Source organism: Macrobrachium nipponense, chromosome 30 (genome assembly GCF_015104395.2).
Source record: "Macrobrachium nipponense isolate FS-2020 chromosome 30, ASM1510439v2, whole genome shotgun sequence".
Taxonomy (NCBI): Eukaryota; Metazoa; Arthropoda; class Malacostraca; order Decapoda; family Palaemonidae; genus Macrobrachium; species Macrobrachium nipponense.
In genome coordinates, this window is record NC_087218.1 from 17,264,136 (window position 1) to 17,277,907 (window position 13,772).

The window sequence follows — 13,772 nt, forward strand, 5'->3', positions numbered from 1 at the left end:
AGTAATAATATTGGTGAGAAAAAAAAATGCATTGGGAGTTATAAGTTAGTGCACAAATTATATAGCTTAAATTTCAACTAGAGACCTTAGGTGGTTGCAGTAGTCAGGTCCAGAGTGCTAAATACGAAAATTGAGTGTAAAAAAACTTTAACTTGATAGTATTCACAGTAATAATGAAAAAGTAAAATATCAGCAATAAATATAAATAATAATGACAGAATCTGCAGATGACATCTTGCCAATACAGAGATTAAGTCCTTTAGGGGACAAAGGCCTCATTTTCCCATCACTCCCACAATTTAGATCTTCTTCTTGCTTCACTCTCATGATGCTTTGTATGAGCGAGTTGCTGCTGTTCCTCTGTTCGCCTTACAATGATTCTTAAATTGTCCAGGTGGTTTTCTATGAACATCTGTGTGGCGGAGTGGTAGCGGGAAGTGTTTGTGAGGCGTCTCAAATGTCATTGTGCACAACAGTGATACGTCTCATCGTCTTTCGGGTATAGTTCGTCCAGAGGGAACACCGATAGATACTGTAGCAGTACGAGCGGAAGAGCAGTAGTTTCACGTCTCGTTGACAGAAGGCAAACCTCCTTGCAGTCATGTAGCCAGTTGCATTAGTTTACGACGCCTCTGTTCAATGTCTGGCGTATCTTTTAGGTCGTCGGTGATACTGTGACTCAAATACGGAAATTCGTGCACAAATTCCAGCCGATGGTTTCCGAGGAAAATTTGTGGTTCTGCAATATGCACTGGGTCTTGGTTTCGTTGTAAATGATATCAAAATCCTCTGCATATTGGCGGCTAGTGTCGATGAGTCGTTGGAGACCTTGCACTGATGGGAAATCAGAACCATATTCATCAGCATAACAGAGGTTGTTTATAGTTGTTTCATTGACAGTGCATCCGATTGGGAGTGAGTTCAGTTTGACATTCAAGGCATCTGTGTACGTATTAAACAGGTATGGAGAGAGAATGCCCCTTCGCCGAATCCTGTTTAGGGAGCCGAAGGTGTACGATAATACGTTACCCCATTTGACAAAACTGCTGTGAGGAGAACCAGCAATGTAAAATGCTAATTAGATATAGGGGTGTGCCTCTTTTATGCAGCTTCAGGAAGAGCTTCAGGTAGTTTACTCTGTCAAATGCTTTTCTCACATCCACAAAACAAAGGAAAACAGGAGAGGCTGATGATAGGTAGTAGTTCAGCAATTCTTTCAGAATGTAGATGTAGGTGTCGGTTGAGTGGTTTGCTTTAAATCCGAACTGGTTGTCAGTGTGTGTAGAAAGGGGAGAAGTCTCACTAGAAGAACCGACTCTAGTATCTTCGACACAATCGTTGTGAATGCAATCGGCCGGTAATTGTCAGGGTCAGCTGCATCCTTTAGCTTGTTTTTGATTAATGGTATCAAGTGAACTAAGAGTAGGGAGTCTGGAAGAAACTGGTGAATTATGCACGCATTGAATAGGGCAGCTAGCAAAATGTAAATTATCGGATGTCAGAATTTGAAAGCCTCTGTGGGAAGACCATCACAGCCGGGCGATTTATTATTAGGTAGGCTGTTCATGGCATCGCTGATGTTACCCGGCGTAATACGGTCTGCAAAATGAAATTGAATGTTGTCAGTAAGGAGGTTATCTACATCCCTTCGGGAATCTTGATCATTTATGCAATTCAGGATATTGTTGAAGTGATCGCCCCACATACTTGCGATAGCCTCGTCTCCGACTGCTTTCCCTACTCTCTGTGATAGCTTTTTAGTTTTGGGATATAAGGACTGGATATCTTTCCAAAGACGAGGATAATCACCAGATTCTAAGTTTCTAGACAATGCATCGGTTCTTAGTTGTTTTTCATTAATTCTGCAGTGCTTAAGAGCAAGTTTGAACTGTGCTCTCGCCTGTCTCATTAGTAAAGCAGTGCGTCCTTCCCTCGGGCTTCCTTTTTGCCTCCACAGTAAAAAAATTTATCGTGAGTATGTATACAGGTCTTTAACCAAGTCTTTCCATCCAGGTATATTACGAGAATTACCTTGACGAAATCTATAGGCAGCCCTGTGGAGATTATGTTCGAATAGAATTCATTCGGATCCCTCCTGTGGTGGTCATTTCTACCAATTTGTGTTAGTAGAAACTAAGGCGTCTGCCGGTTGAACTATTGACCGCAACCTGGTTTCCGTGGTAGCCCCAAAGTATCTGGTTTTCTGTTGGTTTTTAAAATCCCAGTTTACCGCTAGTGGGCGGTCAGTTAGGGGGTTCACGTTAGGGAGGGATGGGGTACTGAATGTGACACCTGTAATGAGATGTGATCGTAGCCCATTGCAAGATCGTAGCGAATATTGCAGGTCATAATAGAATCATGAAGTTGTGGAGATGTGATGCAGTGGTCCAGCCAGGAGGTTGTAATTGCGTCCGCTCTATTATGTACATATGAATAGGAGGGATGAAGGAGTATTACATCGCTAATTTGGAGAGCATGATTTTGACAGAATCGAGTAAGTTCAATTATAAAATTGTTTTGTGGGGTGAGAATTAAGGTCCCCGATTATACAAATACGATCAGCAGGAGAGTCGTGAATAATACTGCGTAACTCCCCTAGGATCATGCAGTAATGATCAAAATTATTGTTAATTTCCCATGGCATATAAACATTAATTATTACGATTTTAGAGTTCCCTACTGTCACTTGAAGTCCCAGCAATCTTTCACTCCTGTAGGTCATCACCTTTATCATATTGTCTAACGATTTGTGCCACAGGAAAGAAAGGCCCCCTTTCGGGCGACTGGCTATGATTTGATCTGTAACTTGCATGGATGAAGTCGAGAAGGTTCTGAAGTCTTCATGTATTGAATCGCAGACGGCAAGATCATGTGGCCCGAGGAGCGTTTCTTGCAATGCAATGATGCCTTTGAAGTTTTTGCAGAACATGTTTAGGAGAGGAATGTTCCGCTTGAGGCCAAAAATATTCCAAGAGATTATGTTTAATGTATCCCTGGCTACTCACTCAGATGGGAGATGAATGCGTTTATCATTTGGGTGGATGGAGGGTTAACCTGGGGGAGTGGGCAGTCACTCCCCGTGGGCGGTTGGCTGGCACTTGCGGTGGAAATGACCCTGGTTGGGGTGTCAGTAAGTTCCCCTGGGGGTGGTTGGTCCCGGATTAGGTTATATCTTGAAACTAATATATTAGGACCAAAATTCTCGCCTTTAAGAACGTCGAGGTGTTGAAATAGGCAGGTAATCCTGTAAGCCACTTTGTTTACTTTTGCATGGGAGTTCATGAAAGATGAGTGGGTCAGAGCCAGTGAGAAACTTAACTCTCTCTCTACTATGGCGTCTAGCGTCACCGATGAGCGCAGATTATGAATTACTACGTGACATCTCCTCTCAGGTGCCGGACGACGTGAAACACGAATGTTGGGCTCCGATGCAGCGGCCAAACGAGAGGTTCTTCTCTTCTTTCTGCTTGTTTGTATCTGCACAACACTCTCCGGCTTACACGCCGGGTATTACGTGGAGACACTATTAGCAATTGCTTACTGTATATTAGATTAACTGTTAATTATAATTTGTTAATAGTTGTGCCCAACCTTTTGATCTTATTTTAGTTTAAGTTTATTAATGAGCTAGTGTCGTTTATCGTATATTTAAGCTCTGCCTTAGTTTGATGAACTCTGTAAGGGAGTCAAATGATTTTGCAGTTTTGCTTTGTTTTTCTTAGGCGTTTTGTTTACCAACTTCTACCCCGGTATTAGTAAACTACTGAAGTGCCTTGTTAACGATCGTTGTTTTTCTCTTATGATCTGTGTTGTTGACTCGAGTGGAAGGCTTTTGGTCGTAAGGTTGGGTGGTGATGCGTGGCAGAGTTAATTCGAGTTCCTCCTCACAGCCTGACGCTTTGCCACTGAATTTATAGTCATATCTACCGATTTTGTAAGGAGGTTATATTTTGGATCACGGCTTATCTAATCGTTCGCTGCCCTGTGCGTGGTCACTGGTGTTTGGACATCTGCGGCATTCGCCAGTCACGCCCCTTCCTTCTTTAGTCGAAAGGATTTCGAACGAGTTGGCCCGTATCTACATAGCACGGTGCAGTTTGTGGCCTGTGAGATCCGTTGACGTCCCGGATTCTCGGAGGCTACCAACCTCGGAGCCCCTGTGGTACTTTGGGTTGCCTACAGGCTGCAGCTGGAACAGTTTGATCCATTCATCAGCGTCAGTGAGTTCTTGGAACTCGCGGAGACAAGTAGGGCGGCTTTCTACGGGTATGAGATGTTTTTATAACTATTAAGACGGTCTTGGATCGCTGTGTACCTGTAGATGTGCAAGCCCTTGTTTGCAGTATGTTCCACTGGAGCTTGTATGGCCTGATGAGATGTTCATTTCCTATAGTTTATTAACTGAAGGTTTCTAAATTATTATAATTATTCTTAACATATATTCTAGTTACTAAGTCAAGTTTTGAGTGTAAGTTAGTTTGTATGTGTTAGGTAGGAATAATATTAAGTTCCCCATTTATTTTCTCTTGCTTCCTTCTGCCTAACTTAGTTTCTTAGGTTAGCTTTATCTGGCCAGTGATTTGGAAGGTGCCTTCCCATAGTTATGATGTTTAAAATTTCCTTTTTCTTGTTTTAGGGTTTAATTTAGCTGTAGGTGATCTTTTAAAGATCTCAAGGTTGGTTTATCCTTTATATATATATATATATATATATATATATATAATATATATATAATGTATATATATATATATATATATATATATATATATATATATATATATATATATATAATATATATTCATTTTCATTATCTTTACCAACCATTATATTTTCTTTTTTATAAAAAAAAAAACATTGTAACTTTTGTTGAGGTGTTTGTTCTTTTGTTCCTAAGTTGCTGTGTTACATTTTTACTGACCGCAAATTCTGAGTACAGACAAGAACCCTTGAAATTATGGCTGTAAATAAGGTCGTGACACTATAAGAGGTATAATCACCAAGGGCGAAAAACCCTTCTTTAATTAATGTAAAGAAACGCGAGAGAGACTCCCAACACGCCCGCCCACACCCCCTGGCGTAAGTGAGCAAAGGCGGCGTGTGGCATACATGAACCTACAGAAAACGTCCAATACACCAGACAGGCAATATGGAGGATGTTGAGGATGCATAATACAGGAAATGACCTGCCAAGTGTGATTTCAAGTCTTTATCGTGGAAGTAGACTATAGCTGGTTCACTTAAGGTAGATCCTTGGGTGAGCCATATGCCCATGAGGCGTTTGTTTGGCGGCCGGTGATTGGCTGGGAACTGCCGACCTCCTGCTGCCAGCCAATCAGCAGCCGCCAAACAAGCGTCTCGTAAGCATAGGGCTCATCCAAGAATCTACCTTAAGTGAACCAGCTGTAGTTAGTGCTATGTCTTTGTGAATGAACTGATACAAGAAGTCAGTGAGAAGAGAGTTGAGAGTAAATGTCAGCACGAGTATGGTTATTATAATGGTAAACGGAAGCCAGGAAGACTGAGCAGTGAATGTTAGAATGGATGGTGGGGCGTGGGGGGAATAAAGCACTTGATTCGAATACATATTATATACAATAGTAGATTCACATCAACCGTGCATTTGATATCTAGGCCGGTCCCTTACGGCGCTCCTGATTGGCTGTTGATAAGCCAGTCACAGGGCTGGAAACTCTGTCTCTCGAGAGAGGTCACATAGGCAGGATGTATGCTCCACATCTCTTGACGGATACTTTTGGAAGACTCGTCGCTCATGAGAGGTGGAACACAGATCCTACCCATGTGAACTCTCAAGAGAGAATGAGTGTTTCCAGCCCTGTGAATGGCTTATCAATAGCCAATCAGGAGCGTCGTTAGGGACTGGCCTAGACATCAAATGCACGGTTGATGTGAATCTACTATAGTTGGTAGGTGTAGTGGGTGATGGCGTAATGATAGAAAATTCGGGTTATAGATTTGGTGAAGCGAGGAGTGCAGTGGAGTGTGAGAAAAGATTTTGGAAGAGACTTGAGGTGGTTTGCAGAAGCCAAGGTGGGAATATGAGGGAATTGTTGAGTCGACTCTCCTATATGAAAGTGAAGTGTAAATACTGAATGCAAATGAATAAAATTAGAGATGAACTGTTTGCATTTTAGATGTAGTGGGGGAAGGATGATTGAAAAGTTGAAAAATGTAGAGAATTTCAGAAACGTGTGAATGGATTGATAGATCAGTGTTTTGAGGTGTTCTGGTCGCATATTCCTGAACTGTCTGTTCTATCTTATTTTCATGGCATGAAAAGTATGACACTTCCGTGTATCAGAACCTTCACTGAAAAAGCGGGACGCCATATCTTAAAAACTAACCATAGAATCTTCTTGAGAATAATCTCAATATATTGCCCACACCCAAACCTTCTCACACAAGGGAGGAAGAGAGGTGTAGGTACTGCGGTAATACTGGACAGGTAGGTAGCAGTGTGTGTGTAAAGGAGTTCGACGCACTATTGATGAATCTCCTTATGAGACAGCTAATGTCACGGAAGTTTCTACCACGAGGGTTTCATCCACGAATCAACGTGTCAGCCTTTCTTTGGCACCAGCCTTCGTTTTAAGGGAAACGGCCGTAAATTGGAAATGATATGACTGTACCAAATTTATTTACGGAATAAACTGTGCTCATAAATTCTTGATCACACGTAAGTTTTATTTAAGCTTATTAGGATAAAGATTAGCTGACAGATGTGCCTAACAAGTCTGATCCAATTTATGGTTAAGAAGTATTCCTGTCAATATATAGGTTAAAAGTTCAGTCCAATCAAAGAAGCCTTATACAACCATATTATTTTGTATCACATGAATAATAAAAAAAAATCAAATGACAGGAGTAATTTCCCATCGTTGGTTATCAGGTGACATATTTTGATAAAAATTACGTGCCTAAGTACATACGAGAGAGAGAGAGAGAGAGAGAGAGGTGGGGAGGGTTTTATTTGATGAAATACGTAACGAGCGGGGTAAATTACCAAGCACGCAATGTAGTATTGGTAAAGATTCTCTCTCTCTCTCTCTCTCTCTCTCTCTCTCTCTCTCTCTGTGTAACTTTCTTGCGTTACTTCTCAGACAACATTTATCACTGGCCCCGTTGCCAAGGACAAATTGTCTCATTTAGTTCACGAAACAAAAAACTCTTTCAATCAACGTGTTCGTCTGTCACTCCGCAGTTGGCAGACAGTAGTAGTTGGCATCGTGGATTCTGGCGAGGTGGTGGTATTAGCTGACTTCTCAATTCCAAGTTGCCTCAATAAATCTATTTTTTATCTTTTATTTTACAGAAGTCTTACCACGGGAGGTCTCTTATTCTTCGTCGGTGGTGCCTCTGAATCTTTGTGGTCGTTTTGTTATAGCTTGATTGATTATACGTTAATACCTGTATTATTATTTAAGGAGGTCAGTGTTCACTCTTTCAATTGTGTATACGCTCCTTTCTTTATTCTTTTGCCTAATCGTTTGTTACCAGTTGCTTCTTCTTCCTCTTTCTCTTTTAAATGAGTGAATCTGATTCTCTGTGAGCACGTTATGAATGTTAATAGCTGGTAATGATCGTAAGTTACGAGTGTCTGTTCCATCTAACACTGGAGTTAGGGCGAAAACAGTTGTCTTGGTGAATTCAGAGATGTTAAGCAGTCATTGCTTTTGCCCAAGTCTGTGTTTGTGCGAATGCGTTGACAACGGCTTCGTCTGAAAGAAAGAGATGGCCCCTCTTTGTCTATCTTGACTGCTTAGAGGTCTTGCTTTCCAAATCAGTTTTTATAGGCCACTTACGCTTTTTTAAAGCACTTGTAATTTGAATCACCTAGTCTTCATAGTAATTGTTCTTTAATAAAGCAGTTGTTCTTAAGAACATACACTCTTTAAAGCACTTGTTCTATAGAATACTTGTTCTCTAAAGCACTTATCCTTTCAGGCAACTTAGGTGAAGCAATTCAATAATGTTCCAAAGGCTCAGATTTTCGGCAAAACTACCTGATTTGATGATCAGTCGACTGATTTGCTTTAATCTGTTTGCTAAAATTCAATAATTTTGTAAAATGGGATAAAAACAGTCAAATATAAATCCGTTTATGCTTTATAATTTTTCTTTTTTTATTTGTCCGCCCTAAGGTCATAAAAACTACTGAGGCTAGAGGGCTGCAAATTAGATTGTTTTATCTTCGCCCTCCAGTATTCAAACATACCAAATTGCAGCTCTCTAGCCTCAGTAGTTTTTGTTTTAAGGTTAAAGTTAGCCATGATAGTGCGTCTTGCACAGCTACAGGAGCCAAGAGCACAGGCCACCACCGGGCTGTGGCTAAAAGTTACATAGGCGGCGGCTGAGGCTTTCACACAGCCTTATAAGCTGTACAGAAAAGAAACTTCGACGCATTTTATACTTTTTTTTTTACACCTGTCTTCAGGGAGAAGACAAGCGTCTTTAGGCACTGAGTGTCGCAGCGAAAGAGAAAGGGGGATAGGGTGGGGATGAGAGAGAGAGAGAGAGAGAGAGAGAGAGAGAGAGAATTACAACAATGCCCATGATAACACCTGATTTTGCGTGAGAAAATATCACCTGATAACCTTGACAGCAACTGACTCAGTAGAATTTTATTGTAAACAATGTCCTCGTTTTTAAAATAATTGTGATAAACATCTTAACCTAATGACCCTAGGAAAGTACATACTACGCCATCAGCTCGCGAACATCCCAACTAAAATCTTATCAGTTCCTCGATTCTGACAAGATTTTTTGAAAAGCTTGAGAATTTATAAACCTTGCGAGAACTTCAGGCGATTATTCTCTTTGTGCCTTGGCTACTTCAAGAGGTGAACATTTGGATCGTGTTCGAGTGGTTTTTGTTGATGAGTTATATGCCAGATTTTCAAAGGAGCAAAACATCTTTGGAAATCAAAATATTGTTTTCATCGAGCCATTTTTAGTTGCCTTGTCTGATGTTGAAACAATCGCGGACGAATTCACTGCGCCAACTAGAATATTTAGTCTTTAGTGCATAAAATATAACTTGGTCTTTATCTTTAGACTATATACATTTCTGGAAATCAAAATAACGGTTTCATTGAGAGGTTGTTAGTAGACTTTCCTTGTGAGGAAACAATCGCAGACAAATTCACTAGGCCTGCTACAATCTTTATTCTTTATTACATAAGTCGAACATAATTCTTACATTTACTTTAGCAGTGATGTTCGGACGTACACACTTCTTCTTCAGAGCTGTAGTACTCGGTCGTTCTGCTGTCACTCCACAATGGAGGTTAGGTAAGGTCAGGTCAGGCTGCGATAAGTCGTTTCGAAGCTTTTGCTCTTTGCTGGTTATAGTTTTAAATAGTTGTAGATCATTCCGTTTTTAATTTATGCCTGCTAACTATCTGGCATCACATACGTATATAATACACACCCCATTTTTGGATATATATATATATATATATATATATATATAATATATATATATATATATATATAACAATATATATATATAATATAGTATGGTGTGTGTGAGTTGTATTAGTTACGGTAAATTAGAAATCAGCTGTCATGAAATTGTTACAGTGAAAAAATTTTAAGATTAGGATATTGATATGGTTGGTGGGTCTGCATTTTAAAGTGATTTAAGATTTGAAGTATTTTGTCCTCTAACTGAAGGAAACTATTATTATTATTATCATTACTGTTATTATTTAAACCTCGCCGTACTAATTGTATAAAGTGTCAATGTTTCATAGCAATTATTTCCATATAGTTATCACAAGGATCATCCACAATTTGACGGTTAACAGATACTTGCTAAAGTAAATTTACTCATCCATTTCCGATCCTATGTAGCGGGAGCTTCCAGAACTGACAGCATTGAGCATCAGGCGCGACTCGCTCAGACCTCCTCTTTGCTGGTCAAGCAGCTTCTCATCGTCACATGTCCACCGTTAAAATGGAAGACGTCAACTCAGGTATATATGTAAATCACTGAGGCGTTGCGACACATCGTGTTTCTGCCATGTTTTAACTTGACAACTTTTGTGGAAATTAGCCATTGCTGGTGGCAAAGTTCATGTTACGCATGCGCGTGGTATAGTCTACATCACATAGAAAACGCAAGGCGGGTTAAACATTTTTATGAAATTCATTTGAACAGCGAATAACTAACCCAATATCTCCTTTATTCAGTGCCGAGCGGACAGTCAGCATGGAAATTGGATTTCAGCAGTCATTCCTTTGCTTTCAAGCACAAGAAGACCAAAGAGTTGATCAGGGGTCTTCTTGTTTCTGAACGCATGCGCAGTCGACACCCTCGTCAACCCACAGCATCAGGGTTAAGTTAAGCTGAAGCAAATTCAGACAGTCATGAATCCATATTATTCCCAGTTTATTGGAACTGAAATATAAAATTTACACCAAAGGCCAAGCGCTGAAAATGATGTTGGGACAATTGTTAGGAGAGGGTGGAAAGTAAGATGGAAGAAATAGAATAGAAACGGAGATAGAGTAAAATGAATGAACGGGGTGGCAGCAGCTAGGGGCTGAAGGGACGCTGCCAAGACCTTGAGTCTTTCCCAGTTTATTGTAAAATATTCAGACCAGTTTACCAAGTCAATGCATTCTCCTTCCAGTTGCTGACCCTCGGCGAACGTATTTTGGGAGAGAAGCTACTGAGCATCTTCGTGGCGGCCGTTCTACAAATCAGTTCGTGGCCGGAAATAAGCGAGGACAAACTGGCAGCCATCAGCCGTAGCCTCCACGAGGTCAACGTGAAGCTCATGGTGGCTCCCATGTTGGAGACGGACATCGGGGAAGGACATGACCTGTGAGTGTTCAAAAGAGGCAGAGAGAGAGAGAGAGAGAGAGACTCAATGGCGTGGTCAGTATGGTGTTGGCGTACCACCTCGTTGGCCGCGAGTTCGATTCTCGGCCATTCCACTGAGGTGTAAGAGATGTGTATTTTTGGTGATAGAAGTGCACTCTCGACGTGGTTCGGAAGTCACGTAAAGACGTTGGTCCCGTTGCTGAATAACCACTGGTTCCATGCAATGTCAAAGCACCGTACATACATAAGAGAGAGAGAGAGAGAGAGAGAGAGAGAGAGAGAGAGAGAGAGAGAGAGAGAGAGAGAGAGAGAGAGAGAGAGAGAGAGAGTTTTGCTACACTGCCGAAACTATAGAGGAATCAGCCTCTATGTGGCTCAGATATAGGCAATTGGACATTTGAATCTGTTGCAGTGTCTGTCTACCTGCTCGTTAGACTTTTCATGTAACCTTTCTATAACCATTTGTTGTTAGGCCTTCAATGAAAAATAACTTTCTATCACCCTCCCCTCCTTCTCTCTCTCTCTCTCTCTCTCTCTCTCTCTCGTGTTAATGTGCTTCTGTCGGTTGCACCCTCAGCAGCAACAGCCCTTCTCAGGATGGATCTTAAAAATAAAAAAAATTAAAAAAATAGCCAAAATGAAAACTTTTCGCAGATCATATCAGGTCAAATTATCATCATGAACAAATCAAGAAAAGGAATTAATTCTGCCTAAAATAACCACAGATTTCGACTAATTCATACCATGTTTCACTTTAGTCAAAAAGTCAAAGTCGTCAGCTTCTCGGGGGTCAGTCAGGTGATCCCGGCTTCCTCTTCATATTCCTCAATGTAATCGCCCTTTATCATCACCTTCTTTCTCCCTTGTTCGTGGTCTGCAGTGAGGCCATGTACCGCAAGAATTTGGATAAGACGTTGTTCCTTATCGAGATGGCAAGAAGGCACAATCTGTGTCGACATTCCACGCCCATCTGTCAAACTAAGCACACAGCTCACCTCTCCGCGGATGTACTGGTAAGGGATATGAGAAGAATATGATGTGATGTTTCTCAGTTAGTAGGATGCCTGTAGTAATGATTCTTATTAGATAAGAGACTCAAAATAATGATGCTTATTGATTTAAATTGAGAAACATAGAACATATATTCTCGTCATGTATGAGATTGGGAACATTTATTCTTGTCTTTTAAGAAGGCTAGAGAAAAAATTCATAGTAAACAAGAGATCGAAGATATGGATCTGATTAGGAAGACGATCTAGAAATAGTGATTCTCACTAATGTAACATCGTATTGTTTCTCCGGATTGATCTTGCAGTCTACTACTGTTATGTTTTGTCCTACTTGTTTGATTTTGCAATGAACAAAGAAGCTCTGTAGTTCAATACCTCGGTTATATAGCAAATCGGGAGTGAGAACACCTCGATATATTATATATATATATATATATTATATATATATATATATATATATATATATATATATATATATATTTATTTATTTATTTTAGGGCTGTTGCCTTGTATAATAAGGCGCCCTATGAGGTAATGTTAGACTTGCGATAATCTTACGCTAAGTCGGTTGGTATTGCACTTCCATATTCAATGGAGTGTCTTGGGGTTTGTAGATCATTCTTACGAAGTCGGTATTATCTTCTTGGTTATGACGACGATGTGTTAAACTCATGATGATTCGGTTATGAGGTGAGGATCTAGTAGAAACCACGAAGTACAAAAATACTTATATTCTCTGAATTTACATGGTGAAGATCAAGTAGGATTGTACAAGTCTTCTGATGACGATAGCTTGATCGCTTCTGCCAATGATGATGGCTAATTCTATTCTCTCTACATGATAAAGCTTAGGTAAAGAGGTACAGGTCTCTAATGACGATAGCTAACTCTATTCTGCTCTGTCTACCATCTCGGTTACAAGTCCCAAAGGAGCAGACAGTAGCTCGAACATATGAACATACAATCAGATGACATAGTTACATACGAACACACAATCAGATGACATAGTTACTAATCACGTGGGCCGCTTGAGCTATAGGTCACGGTGTGTTTCTCAAGCAGGAAGCTTGGACTAAAGTTTATAAACAATTGAATGACTACAGGTGTACGGCATGTTATCTTAGCCTACTTTTATTGTATACGTCATCTTTAGCGTCTCTAGTCTGATTCACATTCCTGCAAGCAATCTGGTTGACCTCTTTAGTTTTAGTCTTTTATATATATGGAATAACATTCCATATTTTTATTATGTAAACATTACACATATATATATATATATATATATATATATATATATATATATATATAATATATATATATATATAATATATACATACACAAAGATAACCTTCTGAAAAAAGGTCACCTAACAAGTGCTTTTCATGTTTCCTGAAAAAAAAAAATCGTCCATCGGCTGTCTAGGTATTGTGTTAAAACTCAAACACACACACACTTACATGGTCGAAGGAATGACTTCCTTGTGACTTCGTTTGGGAAATTATTTAAACGAGATGTTGAGATAACTGAGGAATGAATGACGGTAATTATCGTCCCTCATTACTGAACTCGATGCGGACTCACGCCCGTTTTCCTCTGCATCCACGCGAATGCAGCCTACCGAAAACTCTACTCCCTAAAGCAAAACTGAACATTGAGTGACATGACATACACCCTTGAACCATTGTCACCAACAAGAATCTCTTTTCCCTTTCCTTGCTTACTCAACTCCTCTGGCCTGCGTTTCACTTGAAAATCTCTTTTTCTCTACATCAGTTACGAGGCTTTTGTGTGACAGATCCTGCTCCATTTTGAAAAAAGTAGTGTAATCTAGACATGTTATTTTTCTTTTGAATATGGGCCTGTAATCTGAAGCAGGCAAATTCCCCTTTCCAAAAGGCTAAGCATATCTACAG

General features: G+C 40.1%; 1 protein-coding gene and 1 long non-coding RNA gene across 3 annotated transcripts in view; one reads left to right on the forward strand and one right to left on the reverse strand.

Moving 5' to 3' along the window:
- Positions 1-13,772, reverse strand: part of LOC135202330 (hydroxyproline dehydrogenase-like) — a 41,832-nt gene that overhangs the window by 19,024 nt on the left and 9,036 nt on the right. The window lies entirely within an intron of this gene.
- Positions 5,902-10,345, forward strand: LOC135202028 (uncharacterized). Of its 2 annotated transcripts, XR_010311646.1 has the most exons (4): positions 5,902-8,858; positions 9,229-9,309; positions 9,874-9,995; positions 10,213-10,345. It is a non-coding gene; the product is annotated as an uncharacterized LOC135202028 (long non-coding RNA). The 2 variants fall into 2 exon arrangements; XR_010311645.1 differs by having other exon boundaries at positions 5,904-9,309.